This window comes from Osmerus eperlanus, unplaced genomic scaffold, assembly GCF_963692335.1.
Source record: "Osmerus eperlanus unplaced genomic scaffold, fOsmEpe2.1 SCAFFOLD_427, whole genome shotgun sequence".
In the NCBI taxonomy this organism is placed as follows: domain Eukaryota; kingdom Metazoa; phylum Chordata; class Actinopteri; order Osmeriformes; family Osmeridae; genus Osmerus; species Osmerus eperlanus.
This window is the reverse complement of record NW_026911216.1, coordinates 16,752-24,216: the sequence shown is the minus strand read 5'-3', so window position 1 is coordinate 24,216 and position 7,465 is coordinate 16,752. Positions and strand designations below refer to the sequence as shown.

The window sequence follows — 7,465 nt, the reverse complement described above, 5'->3', positions numbered from 1 at the left end:
GCATCGAAGCCTCAGTAATAAAATCCCAGATGATGATAACACAATGGGGGAAATATTGCCGGGTTTGCGCTGTATAATACCGGGCGTGTCGCTGTGTCCCTTTCTCATCAGAACCTGATCCTTACTGTTCTGGGAATCGGAGCAGTGTTCTCGGTCCTCTTCCACCTGGGTACTCGTGAGCAGCACCGTCGGCTGCAGGACACGGGCTCTGACGATGGGGCGAGCCAGCCTCTCACCGCTAGCTCTGAGAAGAACGCCACGCCCAGACCCCTGCTGCAGTGGAAACACTGGCTGAGAGAGCCTTCCTTTTACCAGGTGAGACCCATCTGATGCCTGTGCACACCAGGTGAGACTCATCTGATTCATGTGCACACCAGGTGAACCTCATCTGATTCCTGTGCACACCAGGTGAGTCTCATCTGATACCTGTGCACACCAGGTGAGACTCATCTGATTCCTGTGCACACCAGGTGAGACTCATCTGATACCTGTGCACACCAGGTGAACCTCATCTGATACCTGTGCACACCAGGTGAGTCTCATCTGATACCTGTGCACACCAGGTGAACCTCATCTGATTCCTGTGCACACCAGGTGAGACTCATCTGATACCTGTGCACACCAGGTGAGACTCATCTGATACCTGTGCACACCAGGTGAACCTCATCTGATACCTGTGCACACCAGGTGAGTCTCATCTGATACCTGTGCACACCAGGTGAGACTCATCTGATACCTGTGCACACCAGGTGAGACTAATCTGATACCTGTGCACACCAGGTGAGACTAATCTGATACCTGTGCACACCAGGTGAGACTAATCTGATACCTGTGCACACCAGGTGAGACTAATCTGATACCTGTGCACACCAGGTGAGCCTCGCATGGTACCTGTGCACACCTGGTGAGCCTCTCATGGTACCTGTGTGCATGAGACACACCAGACGTGCGTTCAGGATGACAAACGTTAGTTAACGTTTGCCAACCTATTCAAACTTTTTTTCTTCCACGAACGCTAGCTAATGTTAGCTAACAGTTTGAAACGGTAGTGCCTGGCGAACAAAAATGGCTGCTGATGGGGGAAACTAAAGTTGACATTTGACTGTTATCATACACTTTAATCAATGTAATATTTGTTCTTACCTTTAAAAATAAATAGCAGGTAAGCAACGAATCAGCTAGCCGACCGAAGTCGCATCCATTTGTATTAAAAAGGCGTTGGTGGTGAACTAAACGGTTCATTTAAAATCATTCAACAGTAACCGTTTGCTGCAAATATAGTTCACCGCAAAACTTTTGTCTTGAACGCACGTCAGGTAAGACCCGCCTCAGTAAAATATTTATTATTATACGTACCTGTATGCATGTACACACCAGGTGAGACCCACCTGCTTTATGCACACACATAACCACACCAAGGAAAGTGCAGCTGATTCCTGTGCACGCGTTCCACTCTCGGTTAGACTTAGACAACATTTGCATGACCCCTGTTTCCCCCCTGACCCCTGACCCCTGACCCCTTTACCCACTTCCAGGTCACCATTCTGTACGTGTGCACGCGGCTGATAGTCAACCTGTCCCAGACCTACATATCCATGTTCCTCCTTAACTCTCTGCTGCTGCCAAGGTGAGGTATCGTAGCGAGGTTTTTGCAGTCATGACCACAGCTTCAGGGTCTGTATGTCCACGGCTGAATGATGGAATGTGAACTATTATCGGCCAGGGTGCGTGGCAACCGGGCAGTAGTGATTATAATTGAAGTACAGCCTGCGCACCCAAACTCAAGATAATTCTTTATTACTATTAAACGACGTTTCCTCCCTTAGTGGAGGTCAAACTGGAACTGGTAGAATGACATTGAGTTGGGTTGTGCAGGTTCTACTGTTATTATGAATGATGGAAGGAACAGATCTGTTTTCCTCCACAGAAATACATCGCCATCATCCCGCTGGTGATGTGCCTCAGTGGGGTCCCCTCCACGCTGGTGATGAAGCCAGTCAGCAGGTGGATTGGCATCCCTGTGAGTAGCCTCGTCCGTGAGGCCTGTAACCTCGTCCGTCAGGCCCATAACCTCGTCCATCAGGCCCATAGACTCGTCCGTACCCTTTGGGTTCTCTGGGCCTGTGCACTGATGACGCTGACATGAGATAAGTCGGTCTGAATTTTGGGTATGTGAAAATATAGCCAGCATTCTGTTACGGCTTCAGACAAAAAAATTACTGCGTGTGTCGACGTAGCTCCAATTGGCCATTTCAGCCACCTCAACCACACTGACCAATAGCATAATGCGGGCTAATGCGCTCACTTAGCACTTTATTAGGAACACCTACTTATTCATGCGATTATCTAATCAGCCAATCATCTGGCTGCAGTGCAATGTATAAAATCATGTAGAAATGTGTCAGGAGGTTCAGTTAATGTTCACCCTCAGAATGGGGACAAGATTTTGACTTTGACCTTGGAATGATTGTTGGTGCCAGACAGGGTGGTTTGAGTATCTCCGAAACGGCTGATCTCCTGGGATTTTCATGCACCCTATTCTCGAGTTTGCAAAGAGTGGTGTGAAAAACAACAAAAAAAATCCAGTCGTTCTGCGGACAGAAACGTCTTGTTAATGAGAGAGGTCCAGACGTCCAGAGAGAATGGCCAGAATGGTCAAAGCTAACAGGAAGGTGACAATAGCACAAATAACCACACATTACAACAGTGCATATATTCTATAAAATATAAACATAAATATATAAAACATTTACGTAGCCAACAGAGAAACTTTTTTTAATGTGTTCGATGGAAGTGCTCAAAATTATATTGAAATGAACAACATAATCATATATTAAGTCATATATTCTTTGCATATCCACTTCACTTTTCTGACATTTCCAGTCAGAATGTATTGATTCTATTTCTGCATACATGTACACACCAGGCACAGAAGTCACAGGATTTGAAAGTAAATACTATGCTAATCTGTGCAAAATGGTGTGTACTTATTGTATTTTTTATCTTTCATTTTTATTTAACCTTTATTTTTACTTTACTTTACTTTATTTTTACATTACATTACATATTTAACCAGGCGAGTCCCATTGAGATTACAAGATCTATTTTTTGTTGGAGCCCTGGCCAAGATAGCAGCAATATAGTGTTGCAAGCAACATAAAAGCAACATTAAAAACGTACAGTAAAATATACAGTTGAAGCTAACAATCAAATGCCTAAATGGCAAACAAGAGGAAACAGAATCTAGCTAACAGAAGGAAGCAATTACAAATTCTGTTTGTTCAAGCATCTATATATGTATTTTCACAAGTGAACCTGTCAGTCCTGCCCATGCTGACCAAGGCCTAGTACAAGAGGACCACATTGGAAATAAATGAATTGTGTTTGATTTCCTCAATAATGTTACAATGTACACAGTTGTTGCCTAAGTGCTAGTAACACTAGGTACTGTATATGTTAAAATATGTCACCAAAAATCAATCAATCAACCAACCTCTCCCTCTGATAGATGACCTATTTTATTGGCCTCTTGCTCATCAATGGATTTTCCTACTGGATCCTCGTGGACCAGCAGATAGGCCAGGAGGGGGTCTTTGGGCCCGCGGTACTTCTGGGGGCCGGATCAGCCATCATTCTGGTGATGTCATCATCCATGACTGCGGAGCTCATCGGGGATCAAACGGTAGGCACTTCCTGTCTGTGTTAGCACTTCCTGTCTGTGTTAGCACTTCCCGTCTGTGTTAGCACTTCCTGTCTGTGTTAGCACTTCCAATCTGTGACTATGGGCTCCTTCAGACATGGATGAAAGGATGAAATTTCAGGATCTAACAATGAGATTTGTGATGCTGTACCTGCCTCTAAAGCTTATAACAAGAGAATAATTGACTCAAAACACTCTCCTGGATATGCAGTAAAGGTTTGCCAAATGATGATTGGATGACTATGCACTGAGAAAAATGGTGGAGTCCTGTAATATTGTCCAAAATCAGGTTTTGAGAAAATCGACTTCAAAGATAGAAATGGTAAATAACTATACTAATTTCAACATACACATGGCGTACACATTCAGAAAGTGGTATTATCATGAAATTTGAATATTTGAGGGATGTTTAGGTAAGGTGGTTGGTTAGGCTGGTTATTTACTGAGTAATAAAATGTTCAAGTACTTCAGATGAAAGAAAGCTTTACTGTCTTTACTGTGCATTCAGCATTTCACTGCGGTATTTGTATTGCAGATTGGTCCTTTGTGAAGTAAAACTTGTAGTCTGATATTCAGGTTAACAACAACTTATTAATATCGCAAAAATAGTCTTTAATTACAGTATCCAGCATACCGGGTAAAAGCAAGGCAGTTCAATTACAAAATCACGTTTGAAAGGAATGAGCTTTTATGCCCCAAACCTCCTGAAGTAAAATGCAGGTACTTGTCCCTGATTGGGTGACAGGCAGACGAATAGACATTAAACCAAATGGTCATTGTCAGCAAAGCAGACAGTGAACCCCCTTGATCATTCAGTATGGGCTTCCTAACCCCCCTTAATCATTTAGTACGACTGAGGTGTTAAGGCCCGGACACACCAAACCGACGGTCGGGCGCGGAGCGCCAACAAAGATCGCCTCCCGTCGATACGCGTCGTTAATGTTGCCTGTGCCGAACACACCGCAACGACGGTCCGCCGACGGCCCAGTTGCACGTACGTTCTGCGCCTGCGTGAGAGGTAATAACTCTCCACACCAGCAGGTGGCAGTAGTCTGTATTTGTCTTTCAAAAAATGGAAACCGGAAGACCGGGGAATGCGTTTGCATTGCGTTGGACCTAGAAGCAGCCATTGTCTCGCTCACAACAAACAGTTTGCAGCAATTTCCTTGTTCTCTCGCTATTTAGTAATACTAATCGAAAATTATGTCTGGTAGTGATAGTAACTTTGGAATGGCTTGCTTTCGTCGCTTCCGTTTCTCTTCTCGTGCACTGATTCGCTAGCTGGACAGCCAATCAGAGAGCTCTCTCTCATCGACGGCTCCGGGGTTCCGACGCCGATTCAACATGTTGAATCGGCGTCGGAGCCCTCCAAAACACGGCGACGGAGTGTCGGCGTGCGGGACACACCGGAAAGACTCGGCCGACAGGGCGCCACCGACGTCCGACGGCCGACCATCGGTTTGGTGTGTCCGGGCCTTTAGGTGACCATCCAAGAAAAATGAAGCAGGAATTGTATTCTTCCCTACAGCGTAGACTCAGTAAATACTCGCTGACAGTATGTCGACTATAAGTACCCGTTCAATATCCTGGTCTGACGTATGACCATGGTCATGGGTTGGCCCAGTATCGTGTTGTGTGTAGCCAAAATCTTCTTGAGAATAGACAGAAGGTCTGATCTTGTCAGTAATGCTCAGCAGTGGGACACTTTATCGGTGGTTCAGGGTCACTGGAGTAGAGGACGAGTGGGGGTGTTTGGAGAAGAGGGGGTAGGTACCAGCAGTGATAGTGACATAGTTTCTGGCCAGTGGATCAGTTTGATGGTGAATGGTATAACCCATGGTCTTTCTCGGCCTAGCACAGATATTTTGGCATGGCTGCTGGGCCGTGGAGCAGTTTGGTGTTGGACGGTATCAGCGAGTATGTCACTCAGTTTACACAGTTTAGGGGTTTGGGAGAGGAGGGGGAACACTGCGTCTGGGGAGCCTGCTGGTGCCATGAATTTAGGATGCTGTAAAATACATTAAATGAGCACTTTATTAGGTCTTTATTAGACTTATCTTTTGACTTATTAAGCCTTCTGCTGCTGTAGCCTGTCCACTTAGAGGTTTGACGCATTGTGTGTTCAGAGATGCTCTTCTGCATGCAAATGTTGTGATGCGTGGTTATTTGCATTACTGTCACCTTCCTGTGAGCTTTGACCAGTCTGGTCCTTCTCCTCTGACCTCTTGTTCTGAACACATGCAGAGGAGAACACATGAGTTCCGGTATGAGTCTCAACTGGTGTGTGCACAGAATTCCTGGATGGAATGAGGAGCTCTGTGGTGCTCTTTCAGTAAGTTTGTCCTCCATGTATCTTCTGATTGCCAGCAAAGTGGGGCCTTTGTTTATGGGGCAATGAGCTTCACGGAGAAGGTGGCCAATGGCGTGGCAGTGATCATCATCCAGAGCCTGCACCCCTGCTCGTGAGTCCCGTTCCCCCCCCTACTGCACCCCTGCAAAAAGAGTCCTGTTCCCCTCTACTGCACCCCTGCAAAAAGAGTCCTGTTCCCCTTTACTGCTCCCCTGCAAAAAGAGTCCTGTTCCCCTCTACTGCACCCCTGCAAAAAGAGTCCTGTTCCCCTTTACTGCTCCCCTGCAAAAAGAGTCCTGTTCCCCTCTACTGCACCCCTGCAAAAAGAGTCCTGTTCCCCTTTACTGCTCCCCTGCAAAAAGAGTCCTGTTCCCCTCTACTGCACCCCTGCAAAAAGAGTCCTGTTCCCCTTTACTGCTCCCCTGCTAAAAGAGTCCTGTCCCCCTCTACTGCTCCCCTGCTAAAAGAGTCCTTTTCCCCTTTACTGCTCCCCTGCAAAGAGTGTCCTGTTCCCCTCTCTCCAATCCCTGAGGTATCTTGACAAGACTTGCTAGTTGCCAAAATGATAAGATGTATTGTTTCCTTTTAAATCATCAGTAATCTGCAATAATTGAACTGGTGTCTGATTTGCCAAGCTTTTTTTTTTTTTTTTTAAGTATCTGCCCAACAAACATTTATGGTACAGTATTTACAGGAATTAAACAACTGAAGGGCCTCGATGGACAGCACCAGATATTCCAGACATTGAATTAGGTTTTCGTTTCTTACACATAACCACACCAGGAGAAGTGCCACGAATTTCTGTATGCACTTCCTCTCTTGGTTAGACCCTTACAAGACCCATTTCACCCACAAGTGACGGTTGCAGTTGCATTTTTCATGATCACGCATTGAAAAAAGAGCACTTTTCAGCATCAAGCAGCAGTAGTTAAAGTTTTCTTGTTTTGTAGTTTTGTAGCAACATGAAACGACTGTTTGCAGTGGCAGAGCTCACTCAAACTTTGACGTTGCGGTTACAGTTGCGAGAACACACACATCCGCACACAGGCACACAAGGCGTGTTTGTATGAAAAAGTAGACATTCCCAAACCAAACACAGGCATGTAATTATTGTGTGTATATCATTTAAAGATCCATAGTAAGGCTACCAGGTTAAGCTTCTGGTTATTTTCTATATCTGAGAGTCCGGAAATGCATGGAAAAGTTGCGCTGGCTATTAACGTTGTGTTGATGTGCTCCGATTCTGTGTGTTTTGTGCTGGGTTTCTTTTTTCTAGTACGATTGCGAGCTGCCCAGACAGCATGCGCTTCTACCATTACGTCATCGTGTTCGTCACAGGGGGCGTGGCAGTTGTAGCCGCCATCTCTCTCTGCACCATCCTCATCTGTCCAATCAGAATCCGCCGCCGTGAGTAG

General features: G+C 45.6%; 1 pseudogene; it reads left to right on the top strand.

Moving 5' to 3' along the window:
* The first annotated feature begins 111 nt into the window (after positions 1–111).
* Positions 112–7,465, top strand: LOC134015765 (major facilitator superfamily domain-containing protein 12-like; annotated as a pseudogene).